Source organism: Thalassophryne amazonica, chromosome 13 (genome assembly GCF_902500255.1).
Source record: "Thalassophryne amazonica chromosome 13, fThaAma1.1, whole genome shotgun sequence".
Taxonomy (NCBI): domain Eukaryota; kingdom Metazoa; phylum Chordata; class Actinopteri; order Batrachoidiformes; family Batrachoididae; genus Thalassophryne; species Thalassophryne amazonica.
Genome location: NC_047115.1, coordinates 73,849,034 through 73,865,475, shown reverse-complemented (window position 1 = coordinate 73,865,475; position 16,442 = coordinate 73,849,034). Strand labels below are relative to the sequence as shown.

At 42.1% G+C, this 16,442-nt stretch overlaps 1 protein-coding gene across 1 annotated transcript in view; it reads right to left on the bottom strand.

Annotated features, from left to right (window-relative positions):
* Window positions 1-16,442, bottom strand: part of vwc2 (von Willebrand factor C domain containing 2) — a 297,832-nt gene that overhangs the window by 34,097 nt on the left and 247,293 nt on the right. The window lies entirely within an intron of this gene.

The following is a 16,442-nucleotide window of genomic DNA, read 5'->3' as shown; positions in this document are numbered from 1 at the left end:
ATATACACAAAATGGTCTATGCGTTTTGTTGTCCATTGATATGGTAAACAGTGCTTTACACCGAGAAAGCAAAGAGTTATCCAGTAACATTCACATGCAAACTAGTGGAGCAAACCTGATAGTTACACACTCTTTGTTTGAGCACGTGAGATTATCATCAGAGGCTCTCTGTGTGCTCCTGCTTCCACTGATTGCTGTGCGTAATGGCGCAGGGCACACTGAGTATGTACTAATAGTATGTACTCATTGGTGCACCCAGGGGGCTATTCAAACGGGCCAACTAGTAACACATCACTCCTGAAAACGATCTTTGGCTTTTCACGTGAGGTAAATCTGCCCTACGATTGGATTTTGGAAAACCATGTGACGGTGAACCAATTCCGATTGGACACTCACATTGTGCACGTCATCACACAGCTTCTATGAGGAGTACAAAGATGGCCGATGGCTGGCTCGAAAGTCCGCAGCATTAACTTTTCAGCAAAAAAAAAAAGTAAGTTTCTATCTCATATCATTCAAAGGTTTTTATAATTTAGTAAAGCTTGATCTTAGCCATCGTATATGATGGCGTCAGCCCCAGAGGGTTAAAAATCAAGATATTTATTACAATTACTTCTTGGACTACATAATTTACCATACACAATATACAAGCAACAGAAATCTTCATTAAGCCATCCTATTTTAATCTCAGATGGTCCTAATACCCACTGGGTATCCACTGACCATGCTGAAGATATGATTCTGAAGATATGATATGATATGATAATTTCTTTAGTGACTTTCTTAATAACTATCATTTCAATGTTATTCCAATCAGATTTTTTTATTAATTCAGGCTAAGTATTTATAAAGACCATTAAATACGTACTGCATATTATTGGCTGACCCATCACTGTCAATAAAACAGCCTGAATGACGTGTGAATGGACTTGTTTCCAATAATAAGATTTAACACATTCTAAATACCTTTGATATTGTTTTTAGTATGTTCTATTAATATTCCTTTTTGCATGTTCTCATAATACTGGCTAATTTATTTAGTTTTTTATATTTCTTTTTGGCCTCAATAGTTCTTTGTGCTATAAACTGTCTAGTAAGTCCCTTCGGCTGTTCCCTTGTTTGCACTTGGGGTCGCCACAGCAAATCCAAGGTGGATCTGCATGTTGAATTGGCACAAGTTTTACACCGGATGCCCTTCCTGATGCAACTCCACACTACATGGAGAAATGTGGCAGGGGTGAGATTTGAACCCGGAACCTTCTGAACTGAAACCAAGCGCATTAACCACTTGGCCACCACCCCTGTGCTATAAACTGTCTATACAATGTATATTTCTTTTCACTGGTATTGTTGGTTATCCATGGACTCCACGCATTTTGTTGTTTTCTACTATCTTTTCTTACCGGACAATTTTTTATGATACAGTGACTTTTAAGCCTGTAAATCATTCCTAAGTGCGTAAGTGACTTACTACAGTTCACATCATAAAGTACAAACACTGGCAAGCGATCACTGCTGTCACTTACTAGCAGTCCACTCGTGTTATTTCCTATAACATTTGTGAATATATTGTCAATTAATGTTGCACAATGTGTTGTTATTCTACTGGGTCTGGTGATTTTTGGAGACAAAGCCAAGCTGTTCATTAAATTTATGAACTCCCAGTGTTGCCAGATAGGAAATATGCAACTATCGTACCAAAACCTCAAAATTATCGTATTTTGGGAGAAATGATCGTACACAAACAAAACGCATACAACGTAGCTATTTTAGCATTTTTTTTTTAAATTTCCAAAGAATTTTATGTCACATTTTTAAACAGTAATTCACAATATCCCTATAGTAATGGGGAAACTATGGCACAAAAAGAACGCAAATGCACTACCAGACTAGAAAGATTTTTTTTTTTTCTGTGAAGGGACACAAACGTGTTAATTACCAGACTAGCTGCTAGGCTCAAAAGTTGTGTGTGTGTAGTGATGGTGACGGGGGTGGGCTAAGCTACGTATGTGCGCATGTGCAGCCAAAACAGTCTACATATTTATTTATGTTTTTCTTTATTCGTTGACACCTGGCATACCTTTGTACTTTGTGTGTTTATCGTTAATCTTTCAAATGACTGTCCCGGGCCGGCCAAAGCCAGCAGCAGCCCTGTGTGTGGTGTGTCTTTGATGCTGCCTGAGTGCAACGCCTGCGGAATGATTCTTGGGTGTCACAGAGAGATGCGTGTTTGGGCAACCAACTGAAATTATCGTACATTTTGGATTTTTTCCCATTATTGATCGTACATCGTACAGAGGGAAAACTACCGTACAAATACCATAATTATCGTACATCTGGCAACTGTGAACTCCTCTGTTTTGTGTTGCTGTGCCTTAAGTAGGTCTATACCGAAGTTACAATTCTGAATTCTTTTGACTGTTATTTGTAAAGGTTTTCTCGGTCCACTCATGAAATATGTTCATAATTGGGCAGCACAGTCTGGTTTGAGGGCGGGCACTAAAGGGGTAAGATGTGATGCATATGACGGAATTTCTCTACTTCCGGGGACAGAAACACAGCACTTTCTCTGAGTTTTTGTGCAAATTACACTCACACAAAGTGAAAATTCAAAGAACAAGTAACGATGCGGTGGAAAGTGGACATGTGTTGCGGTTTGTTTATGACACGGAGCTCAAACATGTTGAGGCGACTGTGCAGGTGAGAGAATGTAGCTACCCTGGTTAGCTGTGCAGGCTATCGCTTACCGACACAACCTCTCACATTTGCTTCGTCTTCCCTTATCCACTGAGAACTGAAAGAAAACCTGCACTTTTCGTGACTGCTTCGGTGATTGCAGCTGAAAACAAAACAGTACACCATTTTCCCATGTGGTTATGCTATACTGCGCATTGGGCGCAGCTGTCCCCATCACTCTAAGAAATGAAACACAGGGGTTTTAAATGTAATTAATACTATTATTTTCAATATACAGTACTTGCAATTGTTAATTTTAGGGATTTAAGTAATAATGTTTCATTTGATTTAATTAATTTTATCTACAATATTGTTTTGAACTTAATTGACAATGTTATGTGGAAAAAGTTACCTTAACTTTATCAATTAAATTCGATTTATTTCTTAGAGTGTGGTCAAATCCCACGATATCATACAGGGTTCAAACGAGACTGCGCTTCCCCATATATCCAGGTGATCTATATATCTCACAATGATGTTTTGCTTCTTTTTTTTTCATAGATATTTCCACTATAACACACTCCAGCACATCATCCACCACAAGGCCTAAAGCGGGGGCTGAACATCAGGTCTCTGATTAAGAATGCCCAGCAGAGGATGCACTTCCTGCGGCAGCAGAAAAGTTCAACCTGCTGAAGACAATGATGGTGTACGTCTACACAGCCATCATCAAGTCCATCCTCACCTCATCCATCACTATCTGGTATGCTGCTGCCACCACCAAGACACAGACAGACTGCAGCGTATCATCCACTCTGAGAAGGTGACTGGCAATCTTCGAACTCCGCAGGACCTGTGTGTCTCTAGGAAACTGAGGCAAGCAGGAAAGATTGTGGCTGACCTCTCCCACCCCAAGATCTTTTAGACACTCTCCCCTCTGTTAAGAGACTACGGTCGATCAGCACTAAAATGTCTCACTTGAAGAACAGCCTTTAACCCATTTGTAGTTGGCCTCATTGGGAGGGCCACTGACACACACAGACACTGTCTCACACTACCGTACATTAACAGACGACATCGTCTGACTCTGTACGTGACATTAACGCACATCCCACTTGGACTATTTTTCCTTACACCACACTCTGTGATCCATTGCACATTCTCTTGTGAATCATGTACGACCACATGACCTGCTCATTTAACTGTAAATACTGCAAAGCTCTCACTTTTCATAGCATCAATTTTTAGGTAACCATTTATTTCTACTTATACTCCTTATATTGTAGTACTCATTTTATTATGTCCTTGGAGGACATAAGATGAGTTGAAGATGAGTGAGTGAGGCTTTTAAGGATTACATCAAAACAACTTCAGGGATTTTTTTGCACCACTGATAGATATTATGCAGTGGAAGACTGAACAAAATTTTGGAGGTGATCTGGATCCAGATTCTCAATCAGGATTTCAATTTGTATGCTTGACTTTCTCGTATTTTGAGGATTACGTCGAGGTCCCTTCAGTCTGTTTATGTCTTGAATTGTGTCGCTCTGGTGAATAATATTTGTATTTGATGTTGGTGCTGTCAGTTTTTTAATACTATGATAAGCTACATCAGAAAATGGACAATGATGCAGGTATTCAGTTTTATAAGCAGTGCCGCATAAACTCCATGACCCTGAGAGTTACTGCTTTTGCAGTGTACCTGAACACACCACAGTCAGCAGCATTGATGTGACGCGAGCGACAGCAGCAACAGGTTGCCATGTAATCCCTATGGAAGGATGCGTTTTGGCGCCAAATCACGCAGCGCAACGCGATGGACGTGAATGAAGCGACATGAGTGAAGCGATTTTGAGTGATTGGCATGTTTGTGGCTCGATATTGCATCGTGTCACGTTGCGTTGCCCTCCTCCCCAAGTTGAAAAATGTGAACTTTTTCATCTTGTCGCGCCGCGATGACCAATCAGGGACTGAATATGTAGTGACGTGGAGATGTCTGGAGTTTGACTGAAGATGTGAACATATTCTGTCTCTGGTAGCAGCCTGTGAGCAGGACTTAGGTCTCTTTTGTCCTTTATTTCACAATTATGACAGAGTTTTTGGAGCAAGCAGCAGCCCCGCAGCAGGGGGAGCAAGATTTTTTTTTCTTTTTTTTAACGTGCGTCCGCGAGCGAATCGTCCGTGGAGATTATTTTACTTATTAACTACACAGATGTATAATAAAACAAATGGTGACTGGTTTGTAAACACAATTATGACAGAGTTTTTTGGGGAACAGCGAAATGCAGCCCCACAGGAGGGGGAGTGGAGTTTCTTTCTCTTTTTTTTTTTACGTGCGCGTGCGAGCAAATCGTCCATGAGGATTATTTTACTTATTAACTACACAGATGTATAATAAAACAAAAGGTGACTGGTTTCTAAACACAATTATGACAGTTTTTTGGGGAAGAGTGAAGAGCAGCCCCACAGCAAGCAGCGGAGTTTTTTTTTTGTTTGTTTTAATTGTTTACATGTGCGCGCGTGAACGGGACAGGAGGTCCTCAAACTGGGTCCTGCAGAGGCGGAAGGACCGCTGAAAGTGACCGTCATCCAGACGCAGCTCCTGCAGCAAATGATGATACTCCCCAAATTAGGAGCTTTCCACAACAACTCGCTCCATGTGATCAAGGTCTCTCATGTTAACTTGACTGACAATCGGAGCCGGCGAGTGGAATGGAAGCTCCTCCTATTTGACAACGCACTGGGGCGAATTTTCGCAGTGAAAGCAGAGCGACACACCAGGCGATGGTGGCGCGTCCGTAGCCACGTAACCGAAGCGAAAGCTAAACCAATAAACCCCTAAAAAAAAATGTAGGTGTTTTAGTATTGACGCCAGTACACTGGCAGGTACTGACAATTGTGAGTAAATTCAAAGGCAATTACAAACAACAAGCCAGCGCTTCTGTCTAAGATCAGCCTTCTCTCTGCAAAAGAGACCTGGTGACTATAAAAGGGGGGAAAAGGGGGAGAAGAAAAAAAAGATAATTTATTTTCACAGCCATACAGTCTTGCAGACGTGTCGCAGGAGACATGCATCTATGACTGCTATGGAAAAAGGTCTGTTAACTGCTAACTGAGTTTACAGCTAATGACGAACATTTGTTGATTGTTACCAATTAATAAACTGCTTGTCCGAAAGGGTAATTGGTAGCCTATACAATTAAAATATGTATTTTTTTTAAGGAGAGAATATTAATGATAGGGAGAATTAGTGCCTATTAGCATCTTCCATGCATATAATTAAAATTCATTAGACTGACAGTGTTACCATCAGAATTTATAATATCTTAGGAGATGTACTAAACACATTTGTTGCCCTTGATCCTTATCAGAGTCAGAACACTAATGAAGAAATGATGCAGGAAGATGTCAGCCTAATTACTGACAAAATATGAAATATTTGGTAATGTCTTCATCTTCTTTCTCTCTCTTAATCAAGATTAAGGTCCCCAAAGGACACTTTTTTCATCTTGTCCATATTGTTGAATAGCGCATTTGGATGTCAATCTGAAACAAATCCAGGTATATTTAGAATTGGAATGACTATAAACATATGCTGTTTTGTGTGAATGTGGATAAAGGTGTGGGTTCGGGTGGCTATGGGTAGTTTATGAGTTTAGGGAACAAACTGTTGGAATAAGAGCTTGAGTTAATGTCTCAGAATAGCTTGTTTCTGTCTTGGTTGAATTTATTTATTTATTCTTTCACATAAAACTCTTAAATAATAAATAATAAAACCTTTAAAAAATGTAGCAGAATGATTACTCCTACCAAGTAGCCATTCCTTGAATGGCTACTTGAGGCCATTTCCTACAAATTACATTCCCTTGAATGGCTACTCAAGGCGAGTTTGAAAAGTGAGTCAATCCCAATAGATCTGATATTCATTACAACTTTATTAGGGGACGGAGGTTGTATAACTTTACTTTTACTTTATGTTTATTTACTATTTTAAGACATGAACATTTGCAAAAGCAGGGGCATTGTCACTCTGACAGCTAGTGCCAAAACTTTTGCATACAACTGTATTTCTACATTCTATAACATAAGTTTGGGATTTCCCCCTTTTTGACATTTCAAGGAATTTCACAAACTACTCCAGTGATCTTGATGAAATCTTCATTTTGGTTGTCCTATGGCAATTGAAAAGTGACATTTTGTGTATATCCAGAAAAAGGTCTAGATCTGATTCACTGAAATAAACATTTACAAAGCTGATGTATTACCGTTAATCTCAACAGTAAATTCCAGGCGTGTTCCATCTTGGCTGAGCTACATGCTCGCTGAGTGCTCTGCTACTTATAATCTGCACTTTGTGCCTAAAACCTACACAGAGTCAGTACATGTACCCATTTATATAATGTATGTGAGCAGAAACCCATCATTTATGTTCCAGCTCTGCAGAAAGGCTGATCAAAGAAGACCATTATGTGGAAAGGCCAATGGGATACAAGTTTGTTCAGAAGTAGGACACATGTCTATTTTCTACTTTTATATTTCAGATGCAATGAGCTTTTTTGCTTTAGCAATGACCACATTTCCATATGGAGTTCAGTGTGGGTTCATCTTATCTCATCTCTTCGTGACACCCCAGTGAGACCAAATGTGCTGCCCTTCATTTCATTTCTGTCACTGGAAAATGGGATCGTACATCTGAACTTGCATTGTTTCCCAAAACAGTGTTCTGGCTCTGGGAATAAATGCGGCAAAAAAAAAAAACTAAAGAACACGCAGGCATCAGTCAGTATATTATTTGTGAACATGGCGGAGTGGCCATTTAAGGGTATGAGAGGATGAAACCAACCAGTTTAATGTGACGTTTCTGTTGAAGGGAATCTGCTGTTTTTGTGAGCAAGGCACATTTTACAATTTGACATTTGGCTACTTTGTGCACTGGGTTGTTACCTGGGTATTTATTTATTTGTCTGTCTGTTAGCAGGATTATGTTAAAACTACTGCACAGATTTTGAAGAAATTTTCAACACAGATAGATATTAGGGCATGGAAGATTCCACTGAAATTTTGACGTGGCCCAGATCCAGATTCTGGATCAAGGTTTCACTTTATATAGGCTTTGTGTCAGGATTTGGATTTTGTTTGATATGTGTTTTGTTTTATTTTTATGTTGGATTGGTTTTGTGTTCTGTGTGTTGTGTGCTTGGGTTTTCTCTGTCCATGTTCCCTCTTGTCTCTCTCTTGGTGCTTGGTGGTGGGCGTTCCTCTCTGTCTGGCCACACCCTGGTTCTAGAAGTTTTGTGACACACCTGTTCTTGATTTGCAGCTCATCACCTGGGTGATATTTAAGTCTCACAGTGTGCTCATGCATTTCGGCAGATCCATGTGCCTTGTGCCTTCCTTCCAGCTCTGATTGTGTGTTTTTGCCTTGCTGTTATTGGCTCATCGTGTTTTTCGACCACCTGCCTGTATGCCTCGACCACACCCAAGCCTGATGTTTTTTCTACTGTTGCTCATTTTGGGCTGCCTTTATGTGTACTGACTCCAGCTAAGGTCTCAATTAATTCTTTAAAACTACAGAGCTCTGTTTCTGTTTCCTGCATTTGTGCCCAGCCTGATTTGCCAGTCAAACCTGATACTTTGAAGGATTATGCCAAAACTACTTCATGGATTCTCACCAAATTTGCAACACAGATAGATATTAAATCAAATCAAATCAGTTTTATTTATATCACGCCAAATCACAACAACAGTTGCCCCAAGGCGCTTTATATTGCAAGGCAAAAGCCATACAATAATTACAGAAAAACCCCAACAGTCAAAACGACCCCCTATGAGCAAGCACTTGGCGACAGTGGGAAGGAAAAACTCCCTTTTAACAGGAAGAAACCTCCAGCAGAACCAGGCTCAGGGAGGGGCAGTCTTCTGCTGGGACTGGTTGGGGCTGAGGGGAGAGAATCAGTCAAAAGACATGCTGTGGAAGACAGCAGAGATCAATCACTAATGATTAAATGCAGAGTGGTGCATACAGAGCAAAAAGACAAAGAAACACTCAGTGCATCATGGGAACCCCCAGCAGTCTAAGTCTATAGCAGCATAACTAAGGGATGGTTCAGGGTCACCTGATCCAGCCCTAACTATAAGCTTTAGCAAAAAGGAAAGTTTTAAGCCTAATCTTAAAAATAGAGAGGGTGTCTGTCTCCCTGATCTGAATTGGGAGCTGGTTCCACAGGAGAGTAGCCTGAAAGCTGAAGGCTCTGCCTCCCATTCTACTCTTACAAACCCTAGGAACTACAAGTAAGCCTGCAGTCTGAGAGCGAAGCGCTCTATTGGGGTGATATGGTACTATGAGGTCCCTAAGATAAGATGGAACCTGATTATTCAAAACCTTATAAGTAAGAAGAAGAATTTTAAATTCTATTCTATAATTAACAGGAAGCCAATGAAGAGAGGCCAATATGCGTGAAATATGCTCTCTCCTTCTAATCCCCGTCAGTACTCTAGCTGCAGCATTTTGAATTAACTGAAGGCTTTTCAGGGAACTGTTAGGACAACCTGATAATAATGAATTACAATAGTCCAGCCTAGAGGAAATAAATGCATGAATTAGTTTTTCAGCATCACTCTGAGACAAGACCTTTCTAATTTTAGAGATATTGTGCAAATGTAAAAAAGCAGTCCTACATATTTGCTTAATATGCGCACTGAAGGACATATCGTGATCAAAAATGACTCCAAGATTTCTCACAGCATTACTAGAGGTCAGGGTAATGCCATCCAGAGAAAGGATCTGGTTAGACACCATGTTTCTAAGATTTGTGGGGCCAAGTACAATAACTTCAGTTTTATCTGAATTTAAAAGCAGGAAATTAGAGGTCATCCATGTCTTTATGTCTGTAAGACATTCCTGCAGTTTAACTAATTGGTGTGTGTCCTCTGGCTTCATGGATAGATGAAGCTGGGTATCATCTGTGTTATGTGTCGGACGCAGCCCGGAGAACCGACCAGCGTTTGAAGGACCCAGTATAAAATAAGCAGAGCACGGTACAAAGGATAACAGAGTTTAATAAACATAACAGTGATGTGAAAAAATACAAACAAATAAGTGCGCGGTCTGGCGTGGCGGATTTGCGGTGCGCTCCCAGCAGCGCCAGAACCAATTCGGACCCAAGGACCCCGCCGACACCCCCCAGGTGGCCGCGACAAACCGAGTCTGTGAAAGAAGGAATCATTATGTGAGTCCACACTCAACACACAGAGAGAACGCTCAAAAGGTGCACAAACAGCAAACACTTCCTGGCTTAATTACTAATCAGCTTCCCACCCTGCAGGCATGGAACATCCAGTTCACAAAACTCCACTGCAGAGGAAGCTGATTACACGACCAACATACAGCTCAATATAATAAGGTGTGAGGGACATCACATTTACTGACTGTATAAATGTTAGTCACAAAATCTAACGTACCTCAGGAAGTGTGCTGACGAGCGTGAGACCTCACCCCCTCCTCTTTCACAGACCATGCATCAAACCTGGACGTTCTCTGCATCCACTGATGATGAGATGGCTCTTGAGACGACGATCTCACGCGTCTGGTCACAAGGTCGAGTCTCTGGCAAATACACACTGTGTACTCCAGTCTCAAATGCCACCTTGTGGAACTCCATAATTAACCTTAGTCTGTGAAGAAGACTCCCCATTTACATGAACAAATTGTAATCTATTAGATAAACATGATTCAAACCACCGCAGCGCAGTGCCTTTAATACCTATGGCATGCTCTAATCTCTGTAATAAAATTTTATGGTCAACAGTATCAAAAGCAGCACTGAGGTCTAACAGAACAAGCACAGAGATGAGTCCACTGTCTGAGGCCATAAGAAGATCATTTGTAACCTTCACTAATGCTGGTTCTGTACTATGATGAATTCTAAACCCTGACTGAAACTCTTCAAATAGACCATTCCTCTGCAGATGATCAGTTAGCTGTTTTACAACTACCCTTTCAAGAATTTTTGAGAGAAAAGGAAGGTTGGAGATTGGCCTATAATTAGCTAAGATAGTTGGGTCAAGTGATGGCTTTTTAAGTAATGGTTTAATTACTGCCACCTTAAAAGCCTGTGGTACATAGCCAACTAATAAAGATAGATTGATCATATTTAAGATCGAAGCATTAATTAATGGTAGGGCTTCCTTGAGCAGCCTGGTAGGAATGGGGTCTAATAGACATGTTGATGGTTTGGAGGAAGTGACTAATGAAAATAACTCAGATAGAACAATCGGAGAGAAACCAAATACCAGCATTACTGAAAGCAGCCAAAGATAACGATATGTCTTTGGGATGGTTATGAGTAATTTTTTCTCTAATAGTTAAAATTTTATTAGCAAAGAAAGTCATGAAGTCATTACTAGTTAAAGTTAAAGGAATACTCGGCTCAATAGAGCTCTGACTCTTTGTCAGCCTGGCTACAGTGCTGAAATGAAACCTGGGGTTGTTATTATTTTCTTCAATTAGTGATGAATAGTAAGATGTCTTAGCTTTACGAGGGCTTTTTTATAGAGCAACAGACTCTTTTTCCAGGCTAAGTGAAGATCTTCTAAATTAGTGAGATGCCATTTCCTCTCCAACGTATGGGTTATCTGCTTTAAGCTGCGAGTTTGTGAGTTATACCACTGAGTCAGGCACTTCTGATTTAAGGCTCTCTTTTCAGAGGAGCTACAGCATCCAAAGTTGTGCTCAATGAGGATGTAAAACTATTGATGAGATAATCTATCTCACTCACAGAGTTTAGGTAGCTACTCTGCACTGTGTTGGTATATGGCATTGGAGAACATAACAAAGAAGGAATCATATCATTAAACCTAGTTACAGCGCTTTCCGAAAGACCTCTACTGTAATGAAACTTATTCCCCACTGCTGGGTAGTCATTAAAGTAAATGTAAATGTTATTAAGAAATGATCAGACAGAAGGGGGTTTCAGGAAATACTGTTAAGGTCTTCAATTTCCATACCATAAGTCAAAACAAGATCTAAAGTATGATTAAAGTGGTGGGTGGACTCATTTACATTTTGAGCAAAGCCAATTGAGTCTAATAATAGATTAAATGCAGTGTTGAGGCTGTCATTCTCAGCATCTATGTGGATGTTAAAATCGTCCACTATAATTATCTTATCTGAGCTAAGCACTAAGTCGACAAAAGGTCTGAAAATTCACAGAGAAACTCACAGTAACGACCAGTGGACGATAGATAACAAATAAAACTGGTTTTTGGACTTCCAATTTGGATGGACAAGACTATGCGCGTTCACACCCGGGCGCGACGCGAGCGCTGCAGCCACAGGTTGCCATTAATCCCTATGTAAGGATGCTTTTTGGCGTCAACTGCGCAGTGTGATGCGTGGACGCGAGTGAAACGATGCGAGTGAAGTGATTTTGAGCATTTTGCGCGTTTGTGGCGCGATATTGCGTCGCGTCACGTCGCGTTGGCCCTCCTCCCCAAGTTCAAAAATCTGAACTTTTTCATCTCGTCGCGCCGCTATGACCAATCAGCGACTGAATATGTATGACGTGGAGATGTCTGGAGTTTGACTGAAGATGTGAACATGTCCTGTATCTGGGTATGCAGCCTGTGAGCAGGACTTATGTCTCTTTTGTCCTTTATTTCACAATCATGACAGAGTTTTTGGAGCGAACAGCAGCACCACAGCAGCAGGGAGCGGAGTTTCTTTTTCTTTTTCTTTTACTGCGCCGCGCTGCGAATCGTCCTGGAGATTATTTACTTATTAACTACACAGCTGTATAATAAAGCAAATGGTGACTGTTTCTAAACACAATATGACAGAGCTTTTGGGGGGAAGAGCCAGCTGCAGCAAGCAGTGGAGTTTCTTTCTTTTTTTTTTCATTATTTACATGTGCGCGCGCGAACGGGACAGGAGGTCCTCAAACTGGCTCCCGCAGAGGTGGAATGACCGCTGAAAGAGGCCGTCACCCAGACACAGCTCCTGGAGCAAATAATGATACTCTCTGTATTGGGAGCTTTCCACAGCAACTCGCTCCATGTGATCAAGGTCCGTCATGTTAACTTGACTGACAACCGGAGCCGGCGAGCGGAATGAAAGCTCCTCCTATTTGATGATGCACCGGGGCGAATTTTCGCAGCGAAAGTCCACCCAAGCAGAGCGACACACCGGGCGAAGGAAGCACGTCCATCGCCTGGCGACCCACGCAAATTTGTAGCGTGTGATCGCGCCCGGTGTGAATGCGGCATAAGAGTCTAGCTTTCAAATGAATTAAAGCTCTGTCTGGGTTTTTGATTAATTAATAAGCTGGAGTGGAAGATGCTGCTAATCCTCCCCTCGGACCCGTGCTACAAGCATTCTGACAGTTAGGTGTGACTCGGGGGTGTTGACTCATTTAAACTAACATATTCATCCTGCTGTAACCAGGTTTCTGTAAGGCAGAATAATCAATATGTTGATCAATTATTATATCATTTACTAACAGGGACTTAGAAGGAGAGAGGACCTAATGTTTAATAGACCACATTTAACTGTTTTAGTCTGTGGTGCAGTTGAAGGTGCTATATTATTTTTTCTTTTTGAATTTTTATGCTTAAATAGATTTTTACTGGTTGTTGGTTGTCTGGGAGCAGGCACCGTCTCTACGGGGATGGGGTATTGGGGAGATGGCAGGGGGAGAGAAGCTGCAGAGAGGTGTGTAAGACTACAACTCTGCTTCCTGGTCCCAACCCTGGATAGTCATGGTTTGGAGGTTTAAGAAAATTGGCCAGATTTCTAGAAATGAGAGCTGCTCCATCAAAGTGGGATGGATGCCGTCTCTCCTAACAACCCAAGGTTTTCCCCAGAAGCTTTGCCAATTATCTATGAAGCCCACCTCAGTTTTTTGGGACACCACTCAGACAGCCAGCAACTCAAGGAGAACATATTAGGGGCAGTGATGTCTAAAGTATTCTAGGAAAGATCTAAGAGGCTGCAGGGTTTATTCGCAGCCACTGACCTCAGCAGGTGGTTTCACTGATTAACATCACTTTGAGCAGATGGGATGAGTTCATCATCCCACTTGAGCTTGGGACTTCCGGTGAGGCCAGTCGCATCTCCTCCTCTCTCCTGTATCTTTGCTCCAACCTTCAAAGTCCCTACTTCACCAGGCTGTGAATTCTTCAAAACTATATTGGATTTAACCATGGAATTGATCCTGGTCTCTGAACGCTATTGACAACCATTTTTTCAGCAAGAAATCAGGGCTGGGGGATCCTGCGTGCCCAGAGTAGAACCTACCCTGTGGGCTATGTTCTCACGCCTGGGAGAAGTGGCGTGTTGCATGCTTGGTACCACTCTCTGTGGAGGACATTAAAGACTTCCTCATATTTGGTTGTAATTGTGGGAGGGGCTGGTGCTTATTGGTTTATTTGCTGCCCCTGAACCTACCAGAGAATTGGCAAGATGGTTGCTACCAGAACTGCAACCCCTCACTTGTCCGTCATGATTATGAGTTTAGATTAATGATAACATCTCGGACCAAATGTGCACCTTGCAAAGGAAGATGTTGGAGACCAGGGAATACTCATAATGTTATGTGTCGACGCGGGTTGAGGAGCGGACCTGCGTCTGACAGAACCCAGCGGTAAAAATAACCAGAAGGCGGTTCCCAACAGAAACAATTTATTTTTTCACCTGTGCTTACAAATGTAAAACATAAAAAGCGTCCCTCTGGTGGAGTAATAAGTGGCACGTTCTCCAGCGCCCGCAAGGATTAAAGCCCGGCGCTCCTGGACCCACTACCACCGACAAACACCCCCCAGGTGGACACGACGAACCGATTCTCTGTGGAGCAAAGAAAAGGTGAGGTGAGTCAGCAGGTACAACTCTATCTTTCACATAACACACGCTATCAGCAACACACTCAGGTCAATGTTTCTTTTTAACTTTATGCAAATGAGCAGCCCCTCACAACAAGTGGAGGATCACTTATCCTGCACGCCACCGCAGTGAGAAGCAAGCTGCACAATTCTCCTCACAATCTCAATTTACTGTGTAACCAAGCACCAAGATACTATCAACAATTACTTAATCACTTAATTACCTTTAGCGTGTGCTGACAGCATGTGTCCTCACCCTTCCCTGCTTCACGGGCTCGATATGTCAAACCCAGGCGCGGTCCTCAGCGTCTCACAAACAAACGTCACAAGGTTGAGTTCCCGGCAGCTCTGCTCAAATCACACATGACTTATATGCAGAACGCCATCCAATTATCCGCTTCAGCTGCAAGTCTTCAAGGCCGCACGTGAGCCCCTGCCACAGGTGTTCCACATGACGCTAATAAGGGTGAGGACTCTTCAGCCAGCACTTTCTCCACAGACAAATCAGCCCTCATGCCACCTGGAGAGCAAAGAAAAGAACACCAAAACAGCCAGCCACGCCCCCCCAACACACAACACATAAATTGGATTTGGTCGGTTAGAGGAGCTGCAAATGTGTTTCTCTACTTAACCCTAAACATGCCAGCTTATCAGTGTCCGAAGTTCAAAACGCCCCGCTGTTTTCCTCCAGAAGAATTTCTATGGCCTTGGTGAACCCCTCGGCTGCCCCTTTTATTTTCTGCCCTCCCTTACAGTCTGATGTTGTCAAGGCAATTCCAGACATTATGTACACACTGACAGAAACTGATACAAACTCATCTGACTGATATGAACTCATCTCATCTGCACACATGATGCACACCCCCTCTCGCCCCCCATCCCTACCCCCCCACTTCCCCCTTTCCCTTCCTGTTACTGGTAACATCTGATTTCAGGAACACATAGATCATTTGATTCATTTGTCAGTCCAGATTATCAATGTTGACTGGCAGAGCAGGCTGGACACAAATTCAAGATGCAGGGTCACAGCTCAGTAGAGTTAAAGTGTTTACTGGGTTTGTATGCTGGAGTTGGTACACAGAAAGGCAGTTCAAAAAAAGCAACAGAAACCAAAACATCAGGCTTAGGCATGGTCGAGGTACACAGGCAGGTAGTCAAAAACACAATGAGGCAATCAAAGCAAGGCAAACAAAACACGAGGCCTGAGCTGGAAAGAGGCACAAGGCCCTCGATCTGGTAAGGGACAAGAGTAACTGTGAGGCTTAAATAGCAACCCAGGTGATTAGCTGCAAATCAAGAACAGGTGTGAGGTGAAACTTCCAGAACCAGGGTGTGGCCAGACAGAGAGAAACGCCCACCACCAAGAACCAAGACAGAGACAACCCAAGCAGAAAAACAGAGGAAGAGAAAAGCAAACAAAAATAAAAATAAAACAGAACATATACCCCAAAAAGTCCAAATTCTAACATAGATGGGTTTGCATACTGACCATTAATCTGCTGATCCTTGTTTTACCACCAACAAAAAAATATCATTTCAAAAGCTGAAAGTCCTTCCTGCAATATTTTATTAGCACCACAGTGCTCACCACATGGCACATGGGATGGCATGTGACGACTCTCCTGACGATGTGACTGACTCACTACCATGAACAAAAGACTGAAACTGCTTTAACCTGAGTACCACATTGTAAACAGGGGACAAAGCGTGTCTCAGACTCCCTCCCCGGTTAAGGCTGGGTTTCAACTGTTTCACATACAATGCTTCCTTCACATCCCCTATCAACCATTTCTTTTCTCTGGATAAGATTTTAAATCACTTGTCCTCAAAGTGTGGTTAGTGTCTTTAAGGTGGAGATGAACTGCAGACTGAGATCCACTGGCACCCTCTCT